Here is a 14,784-nt window from a genome sequence, read left to right as displayed (position 1 = left end):
GCCCAGAAGTTAACTTGGTGCATTTCTGTGCCTTTCAACTGAGCCTGAGAGGGGGGAGAGGAAAAAAAACCGGACAAACTTCTCAGAGCGTTTGTTCAAGGACACACATACACACTCCTCTGCATCCTGCTTGCAGCAAGGGTGGAGGAAGCAACCTTCTTGCTTTTGAGCCAGTTTTCAGCTCCTTTTCTCTGCAGGGAGATGGAGAGTTGAACTTTGTTCTCCTGGGACTTTGGGGGTTTTTTTCCCTTCTTCTCTTCTTGACTGTTTCAACATCAGACCACACCGGGAGAATTTTCGCCCGAGGTGGGGGCCCTGAATGTGGGCCCATGGCCCAGCTCCAAGGTGGAGGAGAGAGACTACACCTCCAGAAGTGTTGGGGTTCCTCCCCTCTGCCATGAGGTCATGGGAGAGGGGACCCTGGGGTAGAGGCATGGCCAGGGCAGGGGGTCTCCCTGCTCCCTGCTCACATGTGCCCTAATCCTGTTCAGCACTGGTTATTTTGTGTTGCCCTGTGCCAGGAGGGCCCTGCTTGTCCCGGGATTGCTCAGTTCTTTGGCAGTGCCCCGCCCATGTGGCTGGAGAAGAAAGAGCTCTGAAACTTTTCTCAAGAATCGCTCCCTATTTCTTTCCACGGGCCTCGCTGTCTGGGGATGTTTCAGGAGACCCCACTGAAACACGGAGGGACTCTCAAATTATCCCAGCTTTCTCTCCACAGCGAGAGGTTTTACTATTTAGCATTGTTATCCTTTTCCTGTGTGTTTGTTAAATAAACAGTTTCTATCTCTTTCACTTTCTTCCGAGGAAAATTCTTTTTTCCCGAACCTGGTGGGGGAGGGCTGGGTGTAACCTGCCTTCTACCAGAGGATATTTTCCTCCACATTTGTCCAGACCGGCACAGCCTGTCCTTTCCCTGCGTCTCTGTTGCAGATGGAAGCTGCTGGTGCCATTGTCAGCTTGAAGCCCTCTTTTGATGCAAGCAGATGTTGCCAGCTGTGTTCAGCAGCTGTGGCTCAATGTTTCTGCAAAGCTTTTGTGTTCCTCATGGAACCAAGGAGCCTTTGTGACACTGCAGGGGCTGATGGCATCAAGGAGACAATTGTGACAGTACAGAACCTCCTAGAAACAAGGCTCCATTGTGACACCGTGGGGAATCATGGACTCAAGGAGCCCATTGTGACACGGCCAGGCCGCATGGAACCAATGGTCCATTGTTACACGGCGGATTCAAGAAGACCATGGTGACACCACGGAGCATCATGGAACCATAGTCCATTGTGACACAGCAAGGCCGCATGGAAACAAGGGGACCATTGTGGCAAAGCAGGGCCTAATGGAAGCATGGAGAGCATTGGGACATTGTGGGGAATCATGGAAGCATGGAGAGCATTGTGACACTAAGGAAACTCCGGGAACCAAGATGACCACTGGCACATCATGGAACCTCATGGAAGCAAGCCTCCATGATGACTTTGGGGGGCCTCATGGAGCACAGGATCCATTGTGACACAGCAGGACCTGGTGCAACCAAGGAGCCTTTGTGATACTCCAGATGCGCATGGAAGCCAGGGTGCACTGAGACACAGCGGGGCCTTGTGGGAACCAAAGACACCTCTGCAAAAAGCAGGCGAGCTCATAGAAGCAAGGAGTCCATTGTTACAACATAAAACCTATGGAACCAAGGGACCATTGTGACACTGCGGGGCCTCATGGAACCAATTGTCCATGATGACAATGCGGATCAAAGGAGACCATGGTGACACTGCGGAACCGCATGGAACCAAGGAGCCATTGTGACACAGTGGGGCCTCATGGAATCAAGGAGACCATTGTGACCCAGGTGTTGCATGTGAAGGCAAGGAGCCATTGTGACTCTTTGGGCTTCTTCCCTTGAGCTCTGCAGCTGGCTGTCCCAGCCCAGCGCACCATGTGCCACCTGCTCTCCTCAGGGCTCTGCCTGCACACAGGCCCAGGAGAAGTTTTCCTGTTTGCAAGGAAAGAATGGAAAAGCCTGAGCAGGTTTCCTAAACAACAAACCCCGCTCAGGAGCCACATGCTCAGTACAGGCTGCCTGGAACGATGGCCCCTTTCTACAAGGGTCAGTGTGAGCAGGAATGATCTCTGGGAGCAGAATTCTCGGAGTCTTTCCCATGGGGTCAGTCCCTGCCCTGGCCAGCGGGGGGTCCCTCCCATGGGGTCAGTCCCTGCCCTGGCCAGCGGGGGGTCCCTCCCCACCCGTGCGGTCACTCCCCGGCCCGGCCCTGAGGCGCGGGGCAGTCGCGGGGCAGCCGCGCTCCGGCCCCGTCAGCTGCAGCGCCGCTTCGTGCCGGGCAGGAGCGGCAGAAGGAGCCGGGCGGCGGCGGGGGCTGAACCCCGGCAGCAGCGAGGAGGAAGAAGAGGAAGAAGAGGAAGAAGAGGAAGAAGAGGAAGAGGAAGAAGAGGAAGAAGAGGAAGAAGAGGAAGAAGAGGAAGAAGAGGAAGAAGAGGAAGAAGAGGAAGAAGAGGAAGAAGAGGAAGAAGAGGAAGGGGCCGGGGCCGCCTGCGGTGTCCGATCCCCGGCAGCAGCGGGGAGGCCTCGGGCAGCGGCGGCGGGCGGGGCCCTTTGGAGCCGCCCCGAGGGCTCGGTGCCGCCCCAGGCCCCTGAAGGAGCCGCTCGGCGGGACGGGCGAGCTGGGAACGAGAGAAAACCGTGAGAAAAGAAGAAAATCCGATCAAAGAGCCGCACCGAGAGGCGTCTCCGCCGGCCCGTGACACTGAAGGAGCTGCACTGAGAGACCGGCGAGGAGCCCGGCGCTGAAAGAGCCGCAGCGGAGGGCGTGGGATGGGAGGTGCGAATGGAATAAAAGAAGGAGAATGGAATAATAAATTCTAGAAGAAGTGCACGGGGAGTGGCGGCTGCGCAGCGACTGAAAGAGCTGCAGCGAGGGAGCGTCGGGGCAGCAGCGCGGGGTCTCGGCCGCTCCGTGTGACCGAAAGAGCCGCAGCGAGGGACGGGCGGGGCGCGGCTCGGATCGAGCCCTCCAGCTGCGCCAAGAGCGGCGACCCCGCGGGACCGCGCCGGGGCCGGGCGGCGGCGGCAGCCGGAGCCGGGGAAGCGGCTTGGAGCGGCGGAGACGAGCGGGGTGTTCCCGTCAGCTCCGCTCAGCCCTCGGGCACCGGGGGGTTCCGGGGCTTGTTCCCGTCAGCTCCGCTCAGCCCTCGGGCACCGCGCTGGGGCCCCGCGCACTTTTCCAGCCCGGCCGCCCCCACGGGCCGGGCCCCGCGGCTCCCGCTGCCGCCGCCTCGGCCCCGCCGAGCCCAGAAACCCCGGAAAATCGCTCCCATGCACTAAAGAACCTTTCCGTGCGCAGCCAGGGGCGCAGAGGGGGGATCCTTATGAAGTCCCCTCCCCTCAGTCCCTCCTGGGCACGGCCGGGCATTAGCGCAGCTCCCGGGGCTGTGTCCCGGCACCGGCTGCTGCCCCAGGGCACGGGGCTGCCGCGCTCGGGCATCAAACGCGACAGATTTGGGGAGCAGGGACAGCCACAGAAAGCCTCGGGGAGCCCTCGGGAGCCTGGAGCTGCACGAGGGCCACAAAGGATGCCCTGGACACAGCGATGGCCCCAGCAGCGGCTCTGCCCCCCAGCACGGGGCTGTGTCCCAGACCCCCCGCTCCAGCCCGAGGTTTGGGGGCGGCAGCGGAGCTGCTGGACGGAGGACGGCTGGAGGAGCAGGAGCGGGAGGAAGAGGAGGGATAAAGGGGGAGGGGCGGGAGGAAGAGGCGGGACAGAGGAGGAAGGAAGAGGAGCCTCCATGTGCATCCATCGCTCTCTGTGTCCGCAGCTCTCGGCCTCGGGAACACCGCTCCCCCCATCCCGCAGGTGACCGGGGAGGGGCAGCTCGCCTGCGGGGTATCCGCCAGCTCCGAGGGAGTTTTGGGGCACCCCTAATCCTGAGGGGGCGGTGCTGGCAGCGGGGGACACGTGGCTCCGGCACCTCTGGCCCCAGCTGAGCCCCCCCCGCCCCCAGCGCCCCCCGGAGCGGAATTTGGGGAGGGGGAGGTGGGGGCGGCCAGGCCGGGCCCCCCCGCGCTGTCCCGGCGGGGGCCGAGTGCGGGCGGGAGCCCCGCGGGGCCCGGCCCTGCCCGGGCACGGCTGATGCCGCCCGCCCGCGCTCCGCACTGGTCCGGACTGGTGCTCCCAGTGCCGTGCGGGGCGGGGCCGCTCTGGGGACCCCCCAGGGCACAGCGCGGCTGCTTTGGGGCTGTCGGCAGCGCCCGGCGCTGGGCATGGGGCGTGTGGGGGCAGCTGGGGCCGCACTGGTGGCACTGGTGGTGCTGGGAGCCCCCCCGGGCGCGGGGTGAGCGGTGAGAAGGGGGGCGGGTCTGGGACCCCAAATGGAGCGAAATGGGGAATGGAACCCCCAAAGGGAGCAGGAGGGGCCTGGAACCCCCAAAACCAAGGCCGGGGGAGGGGAGGTGGGGATTGGGGATGGGGAAGGTGCAGAAGGAGGAGGGGAAGAGGGGGCTGGGACCCCCAAAGAAAGCGGGGTGGGGATGGGACACCCAAATTGAGCTGGAATGGGGCTGTGGATTGGGGGAACGCTGAGAAAGGGGAGGAGAGGGGAGGGAAAGGTGGGGTTGGGACAGAAGATGAGCGGTTCCATGGGGGTGCAGCCCTTTCCCCCAGCACCTGAGCCCTGGAGCGATTCCCTGGGGCTCTGGGGAAGGGAGGGATCCGCACTGGGGGGGTCCCCAACCCCCCTGTCCATCCCTGGGGCTGATCGGGGGCTCCCCCCACACAGCAGCCGGTGCTGCGGCAGCCATGGGACAGAGGGGGTGGGAAAGGGGGGTCAGAGTGGGAGTGGAGGAGGAGTGGGAGGAAGAGGAGGGAGAGAGGAGGAGGAGGAGCTGGAGAACCACGAGGTTCCACCGCCCGCCCACTGTGTCCGCAGCACCCCCAGCCCCGGTAGCATCTTCCCCCCCATCCTGCAGGTGAGTGGGGAGGGGGAGCTCACCCCAAATCTGTCGGGGGGGTCACCAGAAGGGGTTTTTTTGGAGGGGTGTTTGGAGCTTGCAGATTCTGGAATCGAGCCCTAGATGTCCTTGCATGTCCCTGGGAGGGATTTTTTGGGCCAGATGGGACATGTGGATCTTGCAGGACTCCAAAGCTGAGCCATAATTGCCCCTTGGGGGTCTTGGGAGGTCCATGTGAGGATCGCCCAGTACTGGCAGGGTGGGACACTGGGTTTGGGGATCCCCAGGAGAGCTGGGGGCTGGAACACGGGACGCCTGGAGTGGGGAGAGCAGAGAGGGACGATACCAGAGCTGGGGGACTCCCAAGAGCCTGGAGGGGTGGGGGGCCTGGAGATGAGGTGGGGTTGGGATCTCTCAGCCCTAAAAGGGGCTGTGAGGAGAGGGGGGAGCCCCAAGTGCCTGGAGTGGAGGGAGGCTGAAGAGGGAGACCCTGGGACCTCTGGGAGCCAAAGCAGAATCAGGAAAAAAGGGACCTGTGGGACCCCCAAAACCCCCCAGCATCCCTAAGCAGGACCCCGGAGAGGGGGGATCCCCAGGACCCACGGGACCCCCAGCAGCCCTGACAAGGGGGACCCCCAGAACCCCAAAGTGAGGAGACTGGAAAGGGGGAGCTCCTGGAGCCGTTTTTAGGACTCACTGCCAATTTTTTGTTAGTTTTTGTGGACACCGGTGAGTTCCAGAGATGGACTTGGGCAGGAGGAAGCCCCAACCCAACACACTCATCTCTTGTTTCTCCCAGAATGAGGATTTCCCATTCCCAACCCTTGGCCAGGTGGAGGAGGAGGCTGTGAGGAAGAGGAAGATGCCTCGGGACCCCCAGGCAGGTGAGGAGGAAGTCAGTGCCCCTTTCCCCCTCTCTCCTGCTCCATCTCCCAGCCCAGCATCGCCCCCGGCTGCAGGACAACCCCGCTGCCGACGCCGTCCTGCCGGGGACGGACTGGGGGGATCTCCTTCCCCTTCCCTGTGGCACGGAGGCAAATCCCATCCTCTCCTTGTCCTTCCTCCCGCAGACAAGGAGCTGAGGACGGAGCCCAGGGAGGACAAATCCCCGCGGCAGAACCTGGTGGAAGAGGCCATTTTGAGCAGCTCCATGGCACAGGAATCCAACGGGGAGGAAAAGCCCTGGAGATCCCGCAGGAGGAGGGGCTTCAAACGCAGCCGAGGGTGCCCTGAGGAGGAAAGACGCACCCTGTGCTGGGAAGGCAGCCGGAGATCCAGCCAGAGGTCAGAGCTGGTGGTTCATGAGCAGCTTCACGATGGGGAGAAGCCCCACAAGTGTGGGGAATGTGGGAGGAGCTTCAGGTGGAGCTCCAACCTGATCAATCACCAGAGGATCCACACTGGGGAGAGGCCCTATGAGTGTGGGGAATGTGGGAAGAGCTTCAGACGGAGCTCCCACCTTTTCAATCACCAGAGGATCCACACCGGGGAGAGGCCCTATGAGTGTGGGGCATGTGGGAAGAGCTTCAGGTGGAGCTCCCACCTGATCAACCACCAGAGGATCCACACCGGGGAGAGGCCCTATGAGTGTGGGGAATGTGGGAAGAGCTTCAGCCAGAGCTCCAGCCTGATCCGCCACCAGCGCATCCACACTGGGGAGAGGCCCTATGAGTGTCCTGAGTGTGAGAAGAGTTTTCAGACCAGCTCCAATCTCCTCCTGCACCAGCGGATTCACACGGATGAGAGGCCCTTCCGCTGCCCCGACTGCAGGAAGGGCTTCAAACAAAACTCCACCCTCATCACCCACCGGCGCATCCACACCAGGGAGAGGCCCTACGAGTGTCCCCAGTGTGGGAAGAGCTTCTCAAAGAGCTCCTCCTTCATCATCCACCAGTGCATCCACACTGGGGAGAGGCCCTATGAGTGTCCCGAGTGTGGGAAGAGGTTTCAGACCAGCTCCAGTCTCCTCCGGCACGAGCGGATTCACAGGGATGAGAGGCCCTTCCGCTGCCCCGACTGCAGGAAGGGATTCAAGCAAAACTCCACCCTCATCACCCACTGGCGCATCCACACCGGGGAGAGGCCCTACGAGTGTCCCCAGTGTGGGAAGAGCTTCTCAGACAGCTCTATACTTGACCAGACACCAACGGAGGCACCGCTAAGGGAAGCCCTGCGAGTGCCCCAACTGCAGGAAGAGCTTTGTCCTCTGCTCCAGCTCCATCTCCCATCAGGGGAGCCACGTTTGGCAGAGCCCTGGTGACCCACATTCCCTGGAGATCCAGTTTGGGAAGAGCCCTGGCTGGTGCTCTCCACGTTCTCCTGGATCCCTGTAGGCACCTGGGTGAACGCAGGGGCAGGAACATCCATCGGGACTCAGATCGTCATTGGAAATTCATTGGGAAGAGCTGATTTTTTAACTTTACACCCCAAAATTTTCATCTGCTCTGTCCAATTGTTTTTTCTGGTGGTATCAAGCAACCCTGGATGACCTTGGAGATCTTCTGCAGCCTAAGTAATTTCTGTGTTAATCCCACTGAAACAACCAAAATTGGGGTAGAAATAAAGAAATTAAACAAAGAGATCTAAAGCGGCACCATTTTACTGGAATTTGGGGTTGAATTTGGGGTTCAGGGGAATATTCGGGAGGATCTGAGTGTTGTGGGGCTGTGAAGCCAGGCAGACTGGGGCCACAATCTTGTGTTGTCAGAACGTGTCCACCTGAGCCCACCTATTCTACAGGAATTCTGGTTGTCTGTCCCAGTCCCTGCTCTGGGTCTCCCCCTTTGGGGTGTGACGTCCAAAGTGCCCAAATCGCTGCTGAAGTGCCTGAGCTGCTCAGGGCTGTGGATGTTCCTGTCCCCCAGCCTGTCCTGGTCGATGCCATGTGGGGTGGGAGGGGGTCTGGGGGCTCCTTGGGGGACTGGGAGGGGCTTTTGTGGCTCTTGAGGGCATTTGTAGTGCTTGGAGGGGCCTTTTAGGGTGGTCTCAGAGAGTTTTGGTGATCTTGGCTGGGCTGTGTGGCTTGGAGAGAATTTTGTGGTTCTTGGGGTCATTTATGATGCAGGGAGTGGTTGGGGGAGTCCTGGCCAGGAGCTGTGGGGTGGTTTGAGGGGTCTGGGAGTGGCTGTGGGGCTGGGAGGGGGTTTTAGGGCCTCTCCCCCAGACTCCAAAGCCGCCACCAGACCCCACCCCCAAGATGCTGCTGGTGGTCGGGGATTCCATGTTGGGGTTCATCCTCCTGGCACTGCAGGAGAAGGTGAGGGGGGGTCCCCAGGGGCCGTGTGTGTCCCCCCAGAGCGTGTGTGACCCCCCCCATCCCGGTGTCACCCCCTTTTCCCTGCCCACAGGGCTCCTGAGCCAGCCCCTGCTGCCCCGGGAGGGAATTTGGGGAGGGGGCAGAGGGGGTGCGCAGCCCCCGCCGGGGGATGACCCCGGCCCAGCGCCCTTCGTTCAGCACCGAGCTGGGCTTGGGGCCGCAGGAGGAAGAGGCCGATGGGAAGCAGATCCTGCAGGGGGGACAGGGCTTGGGCTCAGGGCAAGGTCCTGCCCTGCACACCTGGCTCAGGTGTGAGCCTGCCCCGGGAAGGGAGCGGGACATTCCCATCCCCACGGATCAGGGCTGGCAGCAGCGCTGGGAGCACGGACATGGAAATCCTGGGAGCCACTGGGACCGCACTGGGGGGTGAATGATCCCCCCCAGCACCTTTCCAGGCCGCCCTGCGACCTGAGAAATGCTCGCTGGGCCTCGGCCTTGGCCAAGAGCCCCCGGGCTCAGCTGCTCTGAGCTCAGGCGCTGCCGGCTCCCGCAGCCCGCCCAGGGCCGCCCTGCCCGTGCCGGGGCTGTGCTGGAATTCTCTGCTGCTGCTGGGCCACTCGGGGGGTCTGGCCCCGCAGGAAAGGTGACCCTGAGCCAGGAGCTTTCCTTGGCCGCAGCAAAGCCTCGGCACGGAAAGACCTTCCCAGCGCTGTGCCCTGGGCCGGGAGGGATTGTGCCACCAGAGCTGTCCCTCCATTTCTTCTGCCAGGCAGCTTTAGCACAGGAAAAGTGGAGAAGCCAGAGCTGCCTCTCAGTTTTCCGCAGCCCTCCAGAGGAATCCTGTGTGGGAAGCAGCCTGGGAACAGGGTTTCTGTGCCAGGGCAGGGGAATTCAGAGCCCTTTCCTCCGCCGTGGGCCCAGGCTCTGGCCCTTGCCCTTTGCAATGGCCCTGCAGCTGCCAGAGGGGCCTTTTTGGCTCAGCTGAGAGCAGTCCTGCTGCAAGGCTGTCCTCGAGCTGCTTGGGCTGCACATGTGCCCAGGGAATGCTCATTGCTTGCAGTCTCAGGCGCTGTGGGTGTGCAGGTGTAACTACTGCAGGAGGGAACAGCTCTGCTGGGGGCAGTTCTTGCAAGGTGCTGGCCCTGGCTCGGGGCTGGGCCGGGGCCAGCGGCAGAAAATCAACTTGCAGCTCGGGCCCCGCAGCAGGGAGGAGCAGCAATTGCTGGCGGAGAGAGACTCTTGCCAAGGGCCTGCGGGGCCGGGCCCCAGGGAACGGCTTCCCGCTGCCCGAGGGCAGGCTGAGATGGGATGTGGGGCAGCAATGGTTCCCTGGCAGGGCGCTCAGGGCCTGGCACAGGCTGGCCCCAGAAGCTGCGGCTGCCCCCGCATCCCTGCAAGTGTCCCAGGCCGGCTCGGCCATTGGGGCTTCCTGCCCAGGAGGGCTGGGCTGGGCTGGGGCTGCTGAGGGCGGGATGGGCTCTGGCTGAGCCAGCTGAAGGCTGCGCATGATGAGGCCGGGGGGACCCCGTTGCTGAGTGGGTTCTGGGGTATCCTCCATTCCTGAAGGGATGTGAGGGTATGTCCCATTCCTGAGGCAGTTTTGGGGTCCCCCCAATGCTTCAGAGGGGTTCTGAGAGGGGGGCTCTGGTACTTGGAAGGGGGACCTATTGTCAGGGATGTGGGGAGCCCATTTTGGGAAGGATGCTGCTGTTTCTGGCAATGTTGAGAGGTTCTGAATGGGCTGTGGGGCCCTGGCTCTCATTTTGGGACTTGAGGTGAGCCCATGGGCACAGCAAGGGCTGAGGAGAGGTTCCAAGCTCCCATTTGGGATGGAGGGATTGAGCGGGGGCCTCCAATAAACTCAATGCCAGCCCCAATGTGTCGATGGCAGCCCCAAATGGCTCGATCCGTCAGCCCCAAGGCCCAGCTGTGGGGAGTCAGGAGCCACAGAAGGGGAATTGGTGTCCAGGAGGGGTGGGATGGGATGGGATGGGATGGGATGGGATGGGATGGGATGGGATGGGATGGGATGGGATGGGATGGGATGGGATGGGATGGGATGGGATGGGATGGGATGGGATGAGGTGGGGTGGGATGGGATGGGATGGGATGGGATGGGATGGGATGGGATGGGATGGGATGGGATGGGATGGGATGGGATGGGGATGGGATGCGGATGGGATGGGGATGGCATCGTTGGGGTGGGATGAAGTTTGGAAGGGATGGGGTGGTTTTGCCGCTTGGAGTGGGGCACTCCAGGGAGGAAAACCAGGAGCTGCTTTTGGGGAGGCTCCTGGTGCTTTTTGACAATTTTGGGGCCTCTAAGTGGCTTCTGGGAGGTTGCACTGAATTTGGGGCAGGTGCCATAAAACCTCTGCAATTTGTGGGACTGAGGCGAGGTCCCCACATTTTGAGAGGGTGAGAAGACCCCAACTGGGAGGGGATCCTGCTGCTTTGCACCCCTTCCATGGGGTGAGAAGTGGCTTTTTAGGGAAGGAAGGAATTCGGAAGGAAGGAAGGAATTCGGAAGGAAGGAATTCAGAAGGAAGGAAGGAATTCAGAAGGAAGGAAGGAATTCAGAAGGAAGGAAGGAAGGAAGGAAGGAAGGAAGGAAGGAAGGAAGGAAGGAAGGAAGGAAGGAATTCAGAAGGAAGGAAGGAAGGAAGGAAGGAAGGAAGGAAGGAAGGAAGGAAGGAAGGAAGGAAGGAAGGAAGGAAGGAAGGAAGGAAGGAAGGAAGGAAGGAAGGAAGGAAGGAAGGAAGGAAGGAAGGAAGGAAGGAAGGAAGGAAGGAAGGAAGGAAGGAAGGAAGGAAGGAAGGAAGGAAGGAAGGAGTGAAAACAATGTAAGTTCTGAATGAAACAAAAAAAATAACACAGTTGTAAATAACACAGTTGTCTTTTAAAAAATACCAATTCCCTCTGAATCCAAAGTTGCAGAAGACTTTTCACTCCACATTGGGGTTTTATCTCTCATACTTTTTCTGGTTCTTTTCTTTTTTCTCTTGTTTTTAATAGATAACACCTGCTAGGAAAGAAAGACTCCCAGGCAAAAGCCAAAGCCAAAGTCCTTTGAAAACCCTGCATTCCCTGGGAGCATTCAGGAGCCCCCCAGGGCCATTCCTGACCAAGGCTCCCCATGGGACTCCTTGCAGCAGATCCCTGAGGCCACTGGGATGTGGGGGGATGCTGAGGGCAGGACAAGGGGCTGACAGTGCCCAGCCTTGCTGGGGCTGTGCCAGGAGGCCCCAGGGCCTCAGGACAAGGTGTCTCCTCCCAGCCCTTGGTGGCACAGACGCTGCTGTGCCCCAGGGTACCAAGACTTGGCTTCTCCTGGGCACTGCCAGCCCTGCCAGGGCCCTTGGCCATGTCCAGCACAGCTTGTCCTGCGCTGTCCCACCGCTGCTGCTGTGTCCCTGCAGGCTGCACACTCCCATCTCGCTGCCCCACCACCAGCTCTGCCCGGCCACTGCCAGCCCTGGCCTGAGCTGTGCCCAGCCTCACCCTCTGTGCCTTGGGCACACACACATGCCCTGAGCTCATCCTCCCTCTGGGTGCTTCTCCTGCCCCAGCGCTGCCCTGGGAGGGACATTTCCTCCTCCTCATGCCCAGTGTCCCCCTGCCCAGCTGCTCTGTGGGGCAGTGCGTGTCTCTCCTGCTGTTCCCTCCCTCCCAGGAAAGCTGCACCATGTGGGGCACGGCCCTTCCAGCAGCCTCCCAGCCCCTCAGCCTTGTTGGGCCCTTTCCCCTGAGCAGACAGCAGCAGCATCTCCGTGCTCTGCCCAGCGTGCTCCTTCCGTCACCAAACTGCGGGAAAATAGAAACTGTCCAACACCATCTCTGAAGTGTCAGAGAATCAGGCCCTGTGGAACCAAGGAGCCCTTGGGACACAGGAGGATCTCGTGTAACCCAGGGTCAGTTCTGCCACTGCAGATCCAAAGAGATCCTTGTGACACTCTGGGGCCTTGTGGAACCCTTCTGCCCTGGTCTCTGCACCAAGGAGACCCTTGTGCCACTCCGGGACCTTGTGCAGCCAAGGAGAGCATTGTGAGAGTGCGGGGCCATGGAACCAAGGGACCATTGTGACCTTGTGGGGCCTCATGGACTCAAGGGACCATTGCCACACTGTGGGGCCTCATGGAATGAAGGGTCCATTGTGACACTGCAGAACCAAGGACACCATGGTTACACTGCGGGGCCCATGGAACCAAGGCACCATTGGGACACCCCGTGGCCTCATCCTCTTGAATTTCAACAGATCTGAGGGATGGCAGCACCTGCAGGCAGCACTGAAGGATTCTGGGGAGAGCCTTTGATCCCTGGTCCAAAGGAAATCAGAGAAAGACCCCTGCTCAGATAAAGGCACCTTTTCCTTTTCCTTTTCCTTTTCCTTTTCCTTTTCCTTTTCCTCTTCCTCTTCCTCTTCCTCTTCCTTTCCCCTTTCCCTTTCCCTTTCCCTTTCCCTTTTCCTTTTCCTTTCCCTTTCCCTTTCCTGGTGTAAACTGTTGACCTGCCTGTAAGGTGCAGCAAAAGCTTTGCAGGGTTTGGTTCAAGGTACCCAAGGTTGGAACAGGGAAGTGTTCGAGTCCCTTCTAAGAGAAGGGTTGCAGTCTTTGTGCCATGACTGCCTGGGATCCATGGAACAAGTGTGTTCTGGCAGACTCTGGGACCTCCACAGCAATCCCATGCAGGAGCCAGCACTGGACCTGCACCCTGGTGGGAGCAGCGTGGTACGGATGGGAAACGGGCAGCTGGGTGTGCAGTGGCAACCTCGAGCCAGGTCATAGAAGCCCAGGCTTTAGCTTTGAACACAGCAGCACAAAAAGCAGAATGAATGACCTTTCCTAGAAATCACTGAAGGACAAAGGGTGAACATATGGACTGATTTGAACTATGGGTTTGGAATAATGCACGCCCAGGGAGCCACGTGGAAGGAAAGGGCACAGAGGTCTCCAGTGAGTACAACAAGAAATCAGTCACCTACTGCAGAGTGTGCCAAAGCCAAAAGAAGTGGCCCTGATGCCCTTGTAAAGCCCACGGGTTTGGAGACTCCCCAGTTAATCCAGGGAATCCATTGGCTGACCAAACAGCTCAAGAGGGTGCTGAAAAAGCTCTCCTTGCACTAATACCTGGCAAAAACTGGAATGTTCTGCAACAAAAGCCAGATTCCAGTGATCAGGACAGGCAGTCAGCCCCAGCAGCAGCAGCTCCGGAAAATCCCAGCAGGTGATTGGTAAACCCCTGTGGGCAGGTAATTGGAGCTCCACAATTAATGTATTACAGAACTCAAACATCAGGAAACACATGAGGAAATGGAGAATATGGTGGCCAGTTTACAAAGGCATCTAGTAAGCACAAAAATGGCAAAAAATAATAGATCCGTTGCTGAGAAAGATGGGATTGGTTTTGAAGGAAGAAGGCTGCCTCCAGGGCTGGTAAAACGGGAATCACCAGGTGATTTTGGCCAACTGATTTTGCAGAACTGCCCAGGCAGAAGGAGGACTGGCACATTTTGGCATTTTGGCATTTGGATCCTTTTTCTGGATGGCCAGAAGCTTTCCCGTGTGGCACCAACAAGACAAGGGAAGGCTCAGAAGTTTTGCTGAAATGAATATTTAATAGCACTGGGACTAACTCTTGTAAGCCTTAAAAGGTGCATGGTTCTCAACAGATCATTGGGGCTGGACCCGCCTGTACATCCTTTCCAACCAGGAGATGCGGTGTGCATCAGAACCTGGAATTTTGGAACAATCCAGCCGCAGTGGAAGGGACCATCTCAAGTCCTCCTGGTAACCTACCCTGCACTCAAGGTAGAGGGAATCAAACTCGGGGTTCATCACATGCGGGTAAAACCAGCGAGCACACATTAAACACAGCAGAAACAAGACTGACTGACACCGTGGAGTTTGGGGTTTTACATCAATCCTATTGTTTTAGGTATTGAATAGGATTTTCTAAGGGGATACTATTTATTGGATCTGGATGAAGGTGATCAATAATTGTGTATTTATAATAATAATAGAAACAATGTTCCTGACTTCTGGGAAGGGAAATGCGGTTTTCAAAGTCAGTGCAAGGTGTTGGCAGATGACAGAATGTGACCCCTGTAACAGCTTGTTTGCCAACACCAACCTCTGCAGAAAATCCAGTTCTGTGGGGGAGCTTCAGTCAGCAATTTGACAAAAATCTGGGAACACATGTGGGAAGGAAATAGCACCCAGGGCACCTGGACAGGGATGGAAGGAGAATATTCCTTACCATGGGCACATCAGAACAATCCTGCTGAGAATTGTAACATTTCCAAAGCGGATCTGGAAATTACCTCAGGAAATATTGATCAGCTGACAGATTGCACTGATACCCCCTGGGGCTGTCGAATTCCAGCAGTATGGAATCACCCTCAGACAGGACAATGGGAATGTTTCCAGCCAGTTCAGAGAGGGTTAGACAGTAACTGGTTGGATAAAATTAAAGGATTTGGATTTTCCCTGACTGATGGTTGGCCTGACTTTTGCAAAGTCTAACTGGGATCCCAGCAATACTTGTGCTTCTGACACTTGCTTTGAGCTGTGTAAAG

The 14,784-nt window shown here is 58.8% G+C and overlaps 1 pseudogene; it reads left to right on the top strand.

Annotated features, from left to right (window-relative positions):
* The window catches only part of LOC138102326 (zinc finger protein 850-like), a 1,260,715-nt pseudogene that overhangs the window by 25,501 nt on the left and 1,220,430 nt on the right, over positions 1–14,784 (top strand).

Source organism: Aphelocoma coerulescens, unplaced genomic scaffold (genome assembly GCF_041296385.1).
Source record: "Aphelocoma coerulescens isolate FSJ_1873_10779 unplaced genomic scaffold, UR_Acoe_1.0 HiC_scaffold_70, whole genome shotgun sequence".
NCBI lineage: Eukaryota > Metazoa > Chordata > Aves > Passeriformes > Corvidae > Aphelocoma > Aphelocoma coerulescens.
The sequence above is the reverse complement of the archived record's forward strand: the minus strand, read 5'-3'. Positions and strand labels throughout refer to the sequence as shown.